The sequence below is a fragment of the Chlorocebus sabaeus genome, chromosome 1 (assembly GCF_047675955.1).
Source record: "Chlorocebus sabaeus isolate Y175 chromosome 1, mChlSab1.0.hap1, whole genome shotgun sequence".
Lineage (NCBI taxonomy): Eukaryota > Metazoa > Chordata > Mammalia > Primates > Cercopithecidae > Chlorocebus > Chlorocebus sabaeus.
Window position 1 is genome coordinate 78,307,386 of NC_132904.1, and position 16,570 is coordinate 78,323,955.

Consider the following 16,570-nt stretch of genomic DNA (forward strand, 5'->3'; position numbering starts at 1 on the left):
TCTGACATAGTTACAGCACCAACATTTAAGTTGTACCATAAAACTACAATTACTGAGACAGTGGAGTATTAGACCAAAGACAGAAAAATGAACCAATTAAACTTAATAAAGAAACACACCCATAGTTAAATATTTACTTGAATTATGGCATAGATTTCACTGTAACTTAGTGGAGGGTTAGATGATTTTAACAAATGTCCTATAAAAAGTGAATATGTATAGTGAAAAACAATGAAGCACGACTTTTTCCTTGTACAATATACATAACTGAAGTCGACATGTATCATAAGTCTAAATGAGAAAGGTGGAATACTAAAACTGTTAGAAAAAATATTTTCTGACTTTTCAGTACACATCAGTTTCTGAAGCAGGACACAAAATTTACTACATATAAAAATGATTAATAAGGTAGCTTTCATTAAAATTAAGAACATCTGTCTACCATATAGCTTCAGTTTAGTATAGAAGTACTCACTTAACATTGTTGATAGCTTCTTGGAAACTGTGACTTTAACTGAAAAATCATAAAACAAAACGAATTCTAACATAAGTTAATTGACACAAACAAGAGTTAAGTTCCTATTGCATATTTTTGGACACAGAAACATCACCAAACTTCTAAACGAGACCAAAATGCTTCTGATATTAAGCATTGAAATAAATGTGAACAAGGCATACATTTAAGAAAGAGGAATTAAAAAACAAGTAAGATAGCTATTAACTCAGTCATTCCAGTTCAGGGTCATGGATGGCAGAAACTTATCGGCAGCTCAGGATGCAAGACAGAAACTAATCTTGGATAGGATGCTATTCCATGGTAGGGTCACTCACACACATCTAGCCTCACTCAGGCTAGGACCATTTATACATACCAGTTCACCTAACGTGCACATTTTGGGATGAGAGAAGAATTTAGTTACTTGGAGAAAACTCATGCAGACATGGGGAGAACAGGCCAACACAGACAGTAACCCTAGCTGGAAATCAATTTTATTTTCTCATTAGTGTTATAATAAAATGACATTGATCAAAATGATGTTATTTGAGGACCTACTGTATATGAAAAGTCAAGCCCTAAACTTTGAGAATATAGCATCACTGCACATATCTGACAAATGACTAAAATTGATAACATACAAATAATTAGTAAACATCAATTAAAATAAGACCAACAATATCATACAAATATTGGGCAAGATATATAAAAGAAGTTCTGCCTAAGAAAAGATATCTAGAGGCTTCTATATGAAAATGTGCACAACATTAATTAAACTTTAAGAAATACAAATTGCAATGAAAATGAGATATAAATACACCACTTTTTTATGACATTAATTAAAAGGACTCATACTGTCAAGTGTGGACAAAGATACAAAGGAAATGGAACTGTCTTCCATTGTTCCTGAGACTGTACCTTAATACAACTACTTTTGAAAACCATTCCACAGTACCCATTCGAGCTTAACGTATTCCTATCTCTATGATCCCACATTTCCAATTCTTAGGAATATATTCGATGAAAATGAGATTACAAGTCCACATCTACAAAACAATATATAGAGAGAAATAGTTCAAAACAAATTTATTCATAAAAAGATCCAAATGGAAACAAAGAATCTAAATGTCCTCCAACAAGAGAATGGCTAAACAGTGTGGTATAGTTATACAATATTATACATTAATAAAAATATAATACCGGTATACTTAATAAAATGGATGAACCCCATAAATAAAGTATTAAATGAAAGGAGTCAGACACAAAGATCAATTTATTGCATTATGTATATGTATACATACACATAGGCAGACACACATAAAATGCAAATTTATTACCAAATAATTTAGAACATTGCTCACTTCTGGGCAAGTAGATAAGGTATATTGACTGGGAAGTGGCACACAGGTGTAAATTTTCTAACTCAAGGGGTGGTTAATTATACATAGACAAATGCAAACATTAGATGTCTTTATACTTAAGACTTATGCACTATACTATGTGTATACTATACATCAATAAAAAAGTTTACAAAAATTAATTTGAAATTTGCAGAGGTTATTAAATCAGTCTAAATTCACATTTCTTACAGTTGGCAGAACTTAGCTTCCAAACCAGGTTGGCCTGTCTCCAAAATTTATGCTATCTTCAAACCATTCTTTTTCTCATACATACTCTTCAAGACCAATGACCTTCTCTTTCTGCTTTTTTCTCCTTTCATAACCCAAAGTAAGTAACTTAATTATTTGAGGCCCCAAATGAAAGATATGGCCATTGGAATTATCATAAATATGATTTATAGTTCTTAATAGCTTCTATTTTAACAGCTATTAACAGTTTTCTCTGAAGAGATTGCATGCATAGCCTTTCACTTGAAAATACCTAATGATACTGATTACATTGAGAATACTATACTGGTTAAAAAAAGTATAAGGTAGAAAGCAGGGATTTTTTTGTTATTGTATCATTTGGTGATCTGCATAGGGGAAAAATCAACTTAAATATGTAACAGCCCTTCACAAGTCAACCAATTAATTATCAGAAGATATGGTAAATTTATTCTGCTAAATTTCAAACACTTTACTGTGTGTGTGTGTGTGTGTGTGTGTGTGTGTGTACAGAGAGAGAAAGAGAGAATGACAGCGAGACATAATTTGTTTCCACAAATAAGTGGCTGTTAGTAATAACAAATCTATATGAATGTATATGTATATAAAACATACACAGAATATATACACAAGTAGAAAATAAGGGCTAAACTGAAGTAAATGTCCACCTGTACTAACCATGAAGATCAACATAATTTTAGTGACTTATTTTTATTCTAAATTTAAACAAATTTAGGTTCCTCATAGCCAAAGCAAAACAGTAAATGAATCAGAAGGTAAATAACTCCAACAGTCAAAAAAACCATACTATTTATATGACTGAATTTCAGTAGATTTCTCATATGTGACTTTATAGAGAGATTCCAACTGACGGAGTATCTGCAATAATATGATTATTGCTCTCGAAACAGCACATTTGTGTTGCTCATTCTGATAGTGACTTTCAATAAAACTGCAGAGCATAACTTTAAAAAGCAACTTAGCAAAGGAAAGCCACCTCAGCTTCAATTTAAAACATTTGGAAAAATTGTCATTATTGAAAATTAGAATTCCTAGAAAGGTCCCAAAATACTTTATTCTTTAAATATTTTGCCTAATTAACACTCCCAATAGCATGAAAATAAGACATATCCCTTATGACAGTTTCTTTATAAGCCCAAGTCTCTAAATGACAAGACACATGGAACAGAGTACAACGGCAAACAAGCTGGAGCCCAGAACACAGTCACCATTGGCCAGCCATCCAGATATATTGTAACATGAGAAATAAATCTTTGTTGCTGTAAGCCTCTAAAATCTGGAGGTTGTCCGTCTTTGAGCAAAGCTGACAAAAAGTAAATCATGTTAACAAATGCTTTAGAAAAATAAAGTGGGTACTAGAAGTTGTATTTTATTAAAATTTAGAAATAAAATTATTTTTCTCCTTCAGATAAAGTGCTATTTATCTATATGCTAGCATACATTCTAAAGGGCTATCATCTATATGAAGGTGAGGTATACACATAGGATATGGTTTCACTGTGTCCCCACTCAAATCTCATCTTGAATTCCCAAGTGTTGTGAAAGGGTCCTGGTGGGAGGTGATTTAATTATGGGAGTAGGTCTTTCCTGAACTTTTCTCGTGATGGTGAATAAGTCTCACGAGATCTGATGGTTTTATCAGGAGTTTTCGCTTTTGCATCTTCCTCATTCTCTCTTTTCCTGCTGCCGAACATGTAAGAAGGGACTTGCTCCTCCTTGCCTTCCACCATGATTGTGAGGAGTCTCTAGTTGCGTGGAACTGTAAGTCCAAGTAAACCTCTTTCTTTTGTAAATTGCCTAGTCTTGGGTATGTCTTTTTCAGCAGACTGAAAACAGACTAATACAACATACATAAAGGTAAGTAAAACTAGTTTATTACTATGTGCTACAAATTCTCTGAGATACTTTAAATATGTTCTTTACATTAAATTTCTCAGAACTCTTTGATGGAATTGTTTCTTCCATTTTATGGATAAAGGGATATAGACATTAAAAAGTTTGCATAGTTCACACTGCTAGTAAAGTGGCCACAATGAGATGTGAACCCTAGTATTTCTTATTTAAAACTTTGAGTTCTATTTATTGTTCTATGCTACTTCTTAAAGGCGTATTTTCCTTACTAAACAATATTAAGATGATACCAAAACATAAACAAGTAATAAACTAACTTTGAAGATTTCTACTTAATAAAAAAGGACAAAATAATTTTAACCAGAAAAGTATTCACTACAAAAGATATAGTTATGTGTCATAAATTCATATCATCCCATTGGACTGTAAGAATCTGGAATGACGCAAGTCATGACAAATATATGCAATGTGTATTGAACATATTGGCATTCCTATAGTTAACTTCTCTGTCAGGCAGAAAAGTATATTATAGAAAGATTATAGACAGAACATTGCACTTTATATTCAGAATTTATGCGCATAAGTCTTTCAGTCCTGATTCTGCTTCTTTCTCACAGGAATCTTGGGCAAATGTCTTGCCTTTCAAGACTTTAGTTTCTTCATCTATGAAGAAAAAATAGTAACTATATGCCACTTATGCTGTCACCATTAAGTAGCTCATTCTCTAAAGAAACAAGTGTTTTCTTTTTTGTATGTTACACTAAGATTTATACTAAAATTTATTACATTTTATGAAATATCATTCTTGTATGCCTTACTATATTCTAGTACCTGAATTTCATATGAAAATATATAAGGTAGATTAGAACATGAGGCTTTCATTTTACTGAGAAAATCATGCTGACTTTATGTTGAACATTTTAATATGTGGAATTTTATTTATTTGTGTGTATGTACAATTTCACAAATTGATTTTCTATTATCTGTAGATATCTGCATAGAGATATCAATGATATTCATAAATCAATATTGATAAATTTTGTATCTTCATTGTTGGGGATCAGAAAATCCAGAAAATCAGGGTCAGCGCTGAACTATACCACTGAAGTCTCTACCTTGTATCACTACCTGCAATATTAGGATCCAAGTAGTTCAATGCTATTTTATCTGTCACTAAAGTGTTCTTTATTTCACTCCTCTTTTGCTGCTACTTGCATGCCCCCGACCATTTTTCCCCTTCCATTATGCCCTTGCACTTTTAATTTCTTGCCCTTGTCAAATAATCGAAGTTTCCTAGGCTTGGACTTAATACTTTCAGTAGTCTGGCTTAATGTCAATCCTCTAATTCGCGTTTTCTTGTCTTAGGTAGTACATCTCCAGTCTACATCTACACATTTGTCCCCTAAAGAATAATAATAATTAACAAATAAAAAATACATTAGGTGCCTACTGTGTGCCACAATAAACTTAAACATATTATACAGGTTGTTTCATGTAAATCCTACATGCTGAAGGATAAGTATAATTATTTTCATCATTATACAAATGATATAACTAAAATTTAATAATTTTTAGTAATCATGATTAAAGCACACACAGAAATGAAGCTGTAATTTAAAATTATCTCCAAAACAAAACATGATTTTTTTCACTAAAATCTCATTTACTTCTGGCTTGTGTATGGAGCTATGTATAACCAAAGATAATGTGCTTACATTTTCTGAGGTTTTAGTTGCCTATAAATAGAAAAAGTGGGTAGAAAGGATTATCTTTGTACCCTACCCTTTGTAGCCATCTATGAATTTTATTTTTTGAACTAGTTGAAGCCAAGCATTCATTCAATAATAAACATTTCTTTTCAAAATTATGGAGGTGGAAGGAGATATTGTCAAATAGAACATCTGACTCCTACCTCAAGAACTATCTGTACCCACAGAGTGATATCCTCTACCCCTCAACTACACTGTTGAGCTATTTCACATAGTTGTCAGTCCAGGTCTTGGACTTAAAACTGTGAAACCAAGCTGTATCAGAAACTGGAAAAATCCACACTTTTTTAGCTGAGCACACAGACATGTTCCATCAGATTCTGTGAGTGAGTTACCTTCTATTTTTTTTTTCAGGGGGGGGAACAATCTAATCCTGTATAATTAAATAATGATAAATTGTTGTAGAAAGACTACACCACAGTTTTCCTTCTCAAATATAAGTATAAATAAAAATTAAGCTATTCAAATATTCATTATATATTAATTTTGAAGTAATATATTCCAAATCAAGGGCACCATCCTACCAAAAAACATGAATCAGGTGTACCTTATTACTTAGCTAAAATGGATACCATCTACAAGACAACTAGGGCAAAACCCAGCTACTTTGCTCTGCTTAAATTCCTACATGATTTTTCTATTTGACCATCTCACATGAAGTATTACCTAGATGAATCAGTTCTGCACAAGTAAAAGGGATTTTTCAAATGTTAGAGTGCCTTATTTAAAATTCTTCAAATAGCCATTGCCGTCATTATAGTAAACTCGAAACCACTTAATATTGCCATTTAAGAGCTGTAATGATCTGTCCCCTAATTACCTCAGAATTCTCATCTATTACCAATTCTCTACCTCATACTATACACTGCAGACACACTGAACAAATGCCACTGAGGCATTAGATTAGTGAACATAGATAGGGCTGATAAAATAACTTTAAGAAAGCCAACTATGTTGGTCAAACTTGCTGTCTGAAACTAAAAATCAATCAAATTTTCTGGACCCTACCGGAAAACTCAGATTGCAGGGCAAATTGCCACCTAAGAACCTGGAGATCAGAATGAATCCCTAGAATGAAAAGTGAAATCTATTGGCCTGGAACAGAAACTACTGGTAGTCTAGACACTTGCAGTACCACTGAAGTTGTAATTTTGATGAATCCTGGAGGCTGAGTGTGGTGAGTGTGAAGTAGTGCGAGACTAATAAAACTACTGGGGGCTTCAGTCTTGGTAGAACTTTACACTTCTATGTGTTTTAGTTTTACCTTCAGGAACCCCGTGAAGCTCTCACAATAAAGATCTAAGAATGATTTTCTCATGGTCCAGGCAGGGAATAGAAAAAAATAGTCATTGTGAAATATGCCTAGAAAGCGCTTCATAGCAAACATCTACTCTTCCTGCCTTAGAGAAAGACTATCCCAGAGTATTATCTCAACTGGCAGAAGAGTATTCTTTTCACTCAAGCCCCCATTAGCCTTCTTGTTTCAACAAAAGGAGAGAAAAGTGCTGTAACACTGAGAAAAACTTGAAAAGGTCACATTCCCAATATTTGGTGTCCATGAAAGAAAAAGAGTTAAACATAAGAATATAAAATTCTTCCTTTCTCCCAAAATCTTATCACCACACCAACAGGGCTGTAGTATAACAACAATAGATTACAGCTGGCAGAGCTGCAAAGCATTTACTCTATTTAAAAAGGAATATGCAGGGAAGTTCAAATCCAAAGGAGTAGGCTAAATCAATGACATCAGAGAAATTTGAACCTTCTAGTACCTGTATCTACAGCAAGCACTGTACATAGCTTAAAAACTAGCCAGATTAACATAAATATTTACACTAAAGGCCTATTTTAGCCCAATTTCTATTCCTTGACACCACATATATGACTTTAAAAATCAACAAAAATTACAACATGCCAAAATGTAAAATAAGTGAACACACACAGTGTAAAGCAACAAACAGCATAGCCTGGCTCAAATATGACTTGCATTGTACCGGAGATTTGAAAAATCCATGATTAATATGTACAAAGCTTTAATGGAAAAAATGGACAACGTACAAGAACAGGAGGATAATGTGGGAAGGGTGATAGAAAGAATAAAAAGAAATTCTAAGAAATAATAAAAATGAAATACTAATAAAACATTGCAGCAGAATGGGAAAATGCCTTTATGTGTTCCTCAGTAGACATGACATAGCCAAAGAAACAATCAGCAAGCTTGAAGACCTGTCACTAAAAACTTTCAAACCAGAAATAGAAAGGGGAAAAGGAATGGAAAAAAACAAAACAAACAAACAAACAAACAAAAAAACCAAAAAAAAACAGAACATTTACAAACTGTGAGACAACTTCAAAAGGTGTAATATGCTTAACTGAAATATCACAATAGAGAGAGACTAAAACAAAGTAAGTATTTGAAATAATAGTGACTAAGAAAGTGTCAAAATTAATGAATGGTGACAAATAACAGATCCAAGAATTTAGAGGTGCACAAGCAGGACAAATACAAAGTCATAAACAAAAAAGCAAGCAAACAAAAACAAAAATACATCTACATAGTTCATATTCAAACTGCATACAATCTGACAATGTGAAAATCTTGAAAGCAGCCACAGAAAGGCAGCATCTGAGCTATAAAAGATCAAGTACAATAGACTTCTCATCAGAAACCATATAAGCATGAAGAGAATGGAGAATGGTTCAAATATTTAAGGTAATGAAAGAAAAACCACTAACCTGGAATTCTGTATTCAGTGAGATTGCTCTCTAAAAGAATACCATCTATCACAATGTGATCAATTACATAATTGAGGACTATAATTGTTCTGAGTTATTTTTAATTTGGTACAAATAAGTTTATGTGTGTGTGCATGTGTATAGAAAATATCTTCATTTTCCTTTCTCTTTATTCCCTTATCATGTAGCACAAGACATGACTTATTATAAAAATATTTAAATATCGTTAAATATTTATGTTATAGGATATCAAGAAGAGTAAACATTACTCAAAGACTTTACTACTCTGAGGAAGAAGTTAATGCATTTTTAGTAACAGTCAAGAGAGTTGTATCATGTTAGGTGGAATTATGTCCTTGTTATTGTCTTTATTTGGAGATTAAATACGGCTTTAGGAAATGTACCCAAGTACCAAGTTGACAAGGAATGGACTTGTGATGGTTAACTTTATGTGACAACTTAACTGGAAAAAAAGGGCAGTCAGATATCTGGTTAAACATTATTCTGGGTATGTCTTTGAGGGTGTTTCTGGATAACATTAACATTTGAATCCATGGACTGACTTTATAAAGCCTTTTCCAAGCTGGGTGGGCCTCATCCAATTTATTGGAGATTTGAATAGAGCAAAAGACAGGATAATGGAGAATTTGTTCTTTCATTCTGACTGCTTTTCAGCAGAACATCATGATATTCTTAGATAAATAAAATCTGAGAAATTTTATTAGTAACAGACCTGCCAGCAAGAAGTGCTAAGATGAGTTTGTCAAGGAAAAGAAAAATAAGATAAGTCAGAAATTGAAGACTACATCAAGGTAGGAGGAGAAGAGTATAGTTGAAGCAATATGTGAAAGTAAAATAAAATACTTTAAATTTTTCTTATTCTTAACTGATCCAAAATGTAATTATTTGTAAAGAGGAATAATGGTAACAATGTGTTGTGATTATAGCATATAGATATATGAGAAAATTTATAAAGCTTGGAAAAAACTTGATAATATTATGCTATAAGCTATGTGTACTACACATGTAGTGCTAAATGAAAGTGGACTAAGTTAAAATGTATATTAGAAACACTAGTGCAACAACTAAAAGTATAATTAGTACATTAGAGGGTATATAATTAGATCACATAAAATGCTAACAATAACCATGAAATCAGAAGAAAAGAGGGAAGGACACAGAACAGGTACAATGAATCAAACGTAATTATACACATGGGAGATATGAATATAACTATATCAATAATAACTTTATTTTTCTAAATTTTCATTCATAGGTATTATGGATACATATTAGTTTATGTGTTTATGGTATATAAATCCCAACATCTAATATGTTGCTATAAGCACACAGTGTGTAATAATCTAATTAGAGTAATTGGGATATCCATCACCTTAAGCATTTATCATTTCTATGTGTTAGGAACATTCTAATTCCACTTTTTCAAGTATTTTGAAATATATAATAAATTATTAATTGTAGTCATCCTATTGTGCTACCAAACACTATTATTCCTTCAATGGAAATGGTTTAAATATACCAACTCAAAGACAGAGATTTGTAGAGAAGATATAATCAAATAAGTCTCAACATTTTAAATATTCAGATTTATTACACGAAGAAGGTTGAAGAAAGATATACTATATTAATACTAATTAAAAGAAAGCTGGTATAGCTATATTAATTCTAAAAAGTAGATTCCAGAATGAGAAAAATATCAAAATCATAGAAGGGCATTACACAATGATAAAGGAGTTTATTTTTTTAAGAAAACATAACAACTCTAAATATATATGCACCTAGCAACAGAATATCAAACTATATGAGGCAAAACTAATAGAATTGAAAACAGAAATATGCAAATTCACTAAAACAATGAAAAATTTCAACACCCCTATTTCAGTGATTAATAGATGAAGCAGGCTCCTATATAATTAAGAATACAGTTGAATTGTATAACACTGTCAATCAGCTTGATCTATTTGACATTTATAGAAACTCCATCTTACAAGAGTAGAATACATATTTCTTTCAAGCTTAAATAGAACATTTACCAAATGAAGCAAAATCTGAGCCATAAACCATACTTTAAGAAGTTTAAATAAATAAAAATCTTACAATATATCTTCTTAGGCCACAATAGAATCAAACTAGAAATCAATAACAGAAAGATAGATGAAAAATCACCAAACATTAGGAAATTAAACAACAACACACTTCCAGATAATACATAGTTCAAGGCGGGCATAGTGGCATGTGCCTGTATTCCCAACTACTTGGGAGGCTGAGGCAGGAGGATCCTTTAAGCTCAGGAGTTCAAAGCTGCAGTGAGCTGTGATCACATCACTGCACTCCAAACTGGGTGACAGACTGAGCCTACACCTCTAAAAAGAACAACAAAGGAAAGCAAAACATAGTACAAAAAATTTTCAGGAGAAATTTTAAAACATTTTAAATTAAATTCAATTAAAACACAAATGAAAATTTTTTATATGAAGCAAAAGCAGTGATTATAGGGAAATTTACATGAAATGTATAGGAAATGCGTATGTATGAAAAAAGAAAGATTCAAAATCAGTAACTAAATCTTCCTTGTTAGGAAACAAAAGAAGTGTAATTTAATCCTAAACCAAGCAGAATAAAAATAATAATAAAAATTAGAATAGAAATCAATTAAAAAGAAAAAACTCAATTAAAAGCAAACTAAACTAAACAAAAAACAATAAAGCCAGAAGTTGTTTCTTTGAAAATGTCACAGAAATCAATAAAGTTTTATTGAGTCTACACAATGAAAAAAAGATACAAATATTAGAATAAAAGGAGTCATTAATAACTTTCGGATATTAAAATATTAAGAAGGGAATATCATGAACAAATCACAAAACAAATATCACAAACAAACCTTTGGTGTGGTAAGTTTTTAGGTATAACACCTAAAAATCAGGAACCATTAAAGAAAAATTAGATAATTTGAGCTTTATTAAAATTTAAAACTTCTACCCTACAAAGCTGTTGTTATGAGAATGAAGGGACAAAGGACAGACTGGAAAGAATATTTATAAGCAAATCTATGTTAAAGGACTCACATCTAAAATAAATAAAACTTTTAAAATGTAATAATAACAAAATAAAGAATTCAATTGAACCTGGACAAAATATTTGGACAGACACCTCACCAAAGAAGATAAACACATGGTTGACAGCTATATAAAATAATGCTCAATCTGATTTGTCATTAGGGAGACGAAAATCAAAACAGGATGCTAGAGTGACTACAATTTTTTTTCTTACTTTAAAGAACATTAATAGTGTGAATGGTGAAACAGTAATAAGGAATCCTACATTTTGTGTTTAGTATCCAGCCACTTTACTGTTCCTGTTTGCTATAGGTTTCCTTTTTTAACCTGTTGATTCTCTTGCATTTTCTACTTATGAAATTGTGTCACATACGGAAAAATACCTTCAGGTCTTTAGAAACGTATTTGTCTAATTTAGTTTCCTTATTAATTCAAATTAAATAGTGAATATAGAGTAATACTTTTTAAGAGTAGTAATGATGCCCTGTTTATAATTTAGTAAGGAGGTGTTTCTACTATTTATCATAATGTATCATGATTCTGTTCTGTGACTTGATGTATACATAACATGCTCCTATGACTCTCAATATCTACACAGACCACAGACACACACATATACATACATTAAATCAAGTTTAGAAATTATCTGTTCCTACTTTAATAGTTTTTTATTCAGAAAGTAAGTGTACTGTTGTAATAAGCATGTAATAAAATTATTTGTAATATTGAATTGCCCTCAATTACTGAACTAAACTCTACTAGTGTAGTAATTTTATTCTTTCCATGTATCACGCATTGTAACTTTCAGGATTTTTGCTTATACATAAAAGGGTCTCTTCTGAAAATATTTTTTTTGCTATTATCAATTAGTGTTTTCATATCATTGTTATGCTTGCACACTAAAAGCTTGAAAGAGGGGAGTGTGTTAAAATACTTATCTGTGCTTTATAACAATTTTTAAAAAGGACTTCATTTGCTCCTCAAAAATTTCACATAACCTGGTTTCCTCTTTTCTAAACTCACAGCCTAGTTTCTTATACATGACTAAAGATGTTCTTAAAATATGTAGTATATTAGACCGTGTTGATTTTCCCCTAAAGCCCTTGGTATTCAGACATCCTCTTGACATTGTTTTCTCAGAGTTTTCCTCTAAGTATTCAATTTGAAATAACCACCCAGTCACTCATGCTTTTTTTTTTTTATTCTTTTTTTTAAGCATTTGCTTTTCCTATTGTCAACTGTTCATTTCACTCAACTAGTATGTAAGCTGCATGAAAGTAATATTTTTTTTTCTGTTTCTCAGGAATATATCTCCTCCATAAATTTTTTTCATTCTTTTCAGAGTCAGCAGCAGATGGGTCGGGTTGAGAAAATGGGAGTAGGAGAAATAAGGGGATGGAAGAGGAGCAAGAGATGTAGCACTCTGTGTGCCTGAAAGATGTTTAAAGCTAACTCTTCCTCACATAGGGTGTTTTTATGAATAGGCTTGACATGTTCAGGCTGCAGTATTCTTGGTACACACCAAGGATCTGGTTGGTCACTAAGATGCTTTCCTCAGTTCTTTTATCGCTCTCTCCATCACATGGTCCACATCTTTCATCTTGATAATGTTATTTTTTTCTACTCACCACAAATTTGGGAAATGCGGCACAGAAATCTGTTTTATCCAGAACAGCTACAAGGTAGAGTTTCTCATGTATTTGACTTTTCAAATGTGAGACTGTAATCCTCAAACTAAAACACATTTCAAACTCTCTGAGTGTTACTTTTGATTTATTTTGTCTAGGCTTACAGTGAGAGAAAGCTCCTCCATAAACCCACATAAATAGAAAGAGAATGTATTCATTTATAGAATATGTAAACAGCTTATAATCACATACTAAAAAATATATTTAAAAAAAAAACAAGAATCCAGTGGAAAATGAATAACAAATAGAAGTAGGCAGTTCATACTAATGGGAAGGTTGTGTGATTTGTATATATGTGAAATTCTTCAAACTCACTAAAAAGTATAAAAATGCAAATTAATATAGTAATGTACAATTCTCCATACAGTATAGGGAAGTGTGTGAAGAATAAAGCATTCACATTCATTGCTATGGAAGTATAAATGAATACAACTTCTTTAGAATATAGCTTTGATCAAAATAGTGATATTTATATTCTGACTCAGAAATTCTACTTTTAGGAAATTTATTACTATAGAAACTTAAAAACTTGAAAGTAAAAAGTTACCTGAAAGTAAAAAGTTTTATTATTGCATTGCTTATAATAATTACAGAATATAAACAGTGAGGTATCTGTGTACATCAATAAAATTTGTTTAATGAAATAGTGCTTATCCTATGTTCTCACTTATTTGTGGAATATAAGAATTCAAAACAATTAAACTAATTAGACAGAGAGTAGAAAGATGGTTACCAGAGGTTGGGAAGAGTAATGGAGTTGGGGTTGCCGGGGGGAGGTGTGGATGGTTAATGGGTACCACAAAATAGAAGGAATGAATAAGACCTACTCTTTGATAGCACAACAGGGTGACTATAGTCAATAACAATTTAATTGTACTTTTAAACATAAGTAAAAGAGTATACTTGGATTGTTTGTAACACAAAGAATAAATACCTGAGGGGATGGATACACCACTTTCCATGATGTGATTATTATGCACTGCATGCCACTATCAAAACATCTTATGTACCCCATAAAAATATTCACCTGGCTGGGCATGGTGGCTCAAGCCTGTAATCCCAGCACTTTGGGAGGCCGAGACAGGAGGATCACGAGGTCAGGAGATCGAGACCATCCTGGCTAACATGGTGAAACCCCGTCTCTACTAAAAATACACAAAAAATTAGCCAGGCATGGTGGCGGCCTCCTGTAGTCCCAGCTACTCGGGAGGCTGAGGTAGGAGAATGGCGTGAACCCAGGAGGCAGGACTTGCCGGACTTGCAGTGAACCAAGATCGTGCCACTGCACTCCAGCCTGGGCAACAGGGCAAGATTCCGTCTCAAAAAAAAAAAAAAAGTTCACCTAAGTACCCACAAAAATTAAAAATAAAACATAGTGCTAATTCCATACAGAACTGACATTCAGTTTGATAAACATCAGCATTTGTTTACAAATGTTTCTTCACATTCTGCTCCTGCCATGATGCCCCTGAGTCATACACTTTGCTTTAGCCAGTGATGTGTAAGCAGGCATAAAGCTCTAAATACAATGTGTGGTTAGGCAAACTCTCTTGCATTCCTAAGATCCACAGTGAGAACAGTTCCTCTTTAAGCCTAGTCACTAGAGTAAGAAACACTAAAGCTACATGAACTCAAAATCAGTGAATCTGTAAACTCAGGAATGAGAAATAAATGCCTGAAATTATAAGCTATTGAAATTGTTGCTTTGTGGCACTGTTACAACTATGTTTGTTTTGAGTGTTCAGGCAGTCATTCTGATGGGACGGTGTTTGTACTGATTATTAATTATTTTAAATAAAAACCCTGCATATCTACAATTAAATACAATTTAATATTATGGGATAGAAAGATTTATATAAGCTTAATAGAAGCATATTCAGAATTTAATTTTAGGTGATAAGATACAATGTAGAAATGTGAATGCCTTTATATCTGAATGTGCATTTTAATGTGTGAGAGTGAGTCTTTGGAAAGAAATATTTTGGAAATGTATTTAAGATAATGCTTGCAATGACTTATTCTAAAGTGTTTAAAAGAGATTTGTTATCTACTGCTCTTAACACTTTCCAAAACATTTCAAACACACGCATACATTATTTCTTCAATAAAATATGTAATATTTTAAAGTGAACAAAAAGCTGCAAAGCACTGAAACTGGTTAAGAACACTGAAGAATGTTATAGTTTTAATTAGGTAATTAAAAATAGTCTGAGCCTGTTATTCTTAACCGTATGAACTAAATTTCAATGTATAAAATACATTTTTGTAAAGGAACTCAATTGAGATATTGTCCCAATTTCCCTTTGTTATTATACATCCATAGTTGATATTTATTGAGTGGCACAAACCAGGAAATTTGCGGAATACTTAACATGCATTATCTTATTTAATACAATACCTTTTGAAATAGGTGTATGAATAAAATCATGGTTTACAGATAATTTTTAATATCAAAATATTTTCTTGAGATATGGTTACTAAGTAACCACTTTTTTTCTGAGAGTCGCTGCATCTTCTTTTAGTGATGTTTAAAATGTATAGGAAAGTATAAAAATAGCACAAAGAATGCAAAACTGTTTTCCTTCTTGGATGTACGTTCACTGTGTGCATCTCTAAATACAGTTTTTGCTATTTCTGAGTAAGTGAGGCATACTAACAAAACCTCTAGTCCACCATCTTCAGCTTTATTTCATAGGGAGCCCAGAAGCCTGACTTTCACCACAAAGTTGGTCTCACTTTGAGTCAAAGGGCCTGACTTCTGTATGCCAGTGTCAGTCTATCATTGTGTGCTTTCCGTGGGCAATGAAGAGAACTTCTCAGGCAAGTGGTTGTCACTTAGCTAGAAGAAATTAGATCTGTAGATCAGCAATCTGAAAAGGTCTCACTGGCTAAAATCAAGGTGTTGTCAAGGTGCTGCATTCTGGAGGTTCTAGGGGAGAATGTATTTCCTTAAATGTCACAGCTTCTAGAGGCTGAACAAGTCCAATGGCTCACAGCTTATCTTCCTTCTCAAAGCCAGCAATAATAGGTCAAGTTGTTCTCACATGATATCACTGACACTTTGACAACAGAAATCAATTCCAAGGGAAACTCCTGAAGCTATGCAAATCCATAAAAATTAAACAAAGTCATCCAAAATAATCCTGAATGACTTGGGATCAACAACAAAATTAAGGTGAAATTTTAAAAAATTCAAAATGAATAAAAATGAAGACATGATATACTGAAATCTCTGGGATACAAGATATCAATGTTAAGAGGGAAGTTTATAGCCTTAAATCATAGCAGAACTAAATGAAATCAACATCAAAAAAAAAGGATAAAT